The sequence below is a fragment of the Triticum dicoccoides genome, chromosome 2A (genome assembly GCF_002162155.2).
Source record: "Triticum dicoccoides isolate Atlit2015 ecotype Zavitan chromosome 2A, WEW_v2.0, whole genome shotgun sequence".
In the NCBI taxonomy this organism is placed as follows: Eukaryota; Viridiplantae; Streptophyta; class Magnoliopsida; order Poales; family Poaceae; genus Triticum; species Triticum dicoccoides.
Genome location: NC_041382.1, coordinates 58,415,615 through 58,416,111, shown reverse-complemented (window position 1 = coordinate 58,416,111; position 497 = coordinate 58,415,615). Strand labels below are relative to the sequence as shown.

The following is a 497-nucleotide window of genomic DNA, read 5'->3' as shown; positions in this document are numbered from 1 at the left end:
TAATCAGCTAATCACGAGAAACCCGAGTCTTCTACAAACTCAACTTCTTGAAGTATACGACAAGTCTTCGAGGTCCTTCTGTTTATGTGTCGGCCACCCAACTAGGCAACTCTAAAACTGACAAAGGGGTCCTCGGCCCGGCCCGCCGGGTTGGGAGATGACGTGGTCAAAGTCCCCCTAGCCGGGACACCATCACTGCCACCACTTCAATGCGAACACGGGGACCAAGAAGCCTAAGGAGTCTGAAAAAGGTCAAAGATAAACCCAAAATACAAAGGGATCTAAAAAAAATCTAGATGGAGGGAGTACATATGTTCCGTGTTTCAGAAGGCTAAGTTGGTACGATGGAAAGGGCATGATGTGATGATCGTTCACTTGCGTTCTCATTATATGAATAATTTGTATCGTAAAAATTAGTACAACCAGCGTCTGTAGTCCAACGGTTAGGATAATTGCCTTCCAAGCAATAGACCCGGGTTCGACTCCCGGCAGACGCA

At 46.9% G+C, this 497-nt stretch overlaps 1 non-coding gene across 1 annotated transcript; it reads left to right on the top strand.

Annotated features, from left to right (window-relative positions):
- Positions 1–425: 425 nt before the first annotated feature.
- TRNAG-UCC lies at positions 426–497 on the top strand. Its single transcript has one exon. It is a non-coding gene; the product is annotated as a tRNA-Gly (tRNA).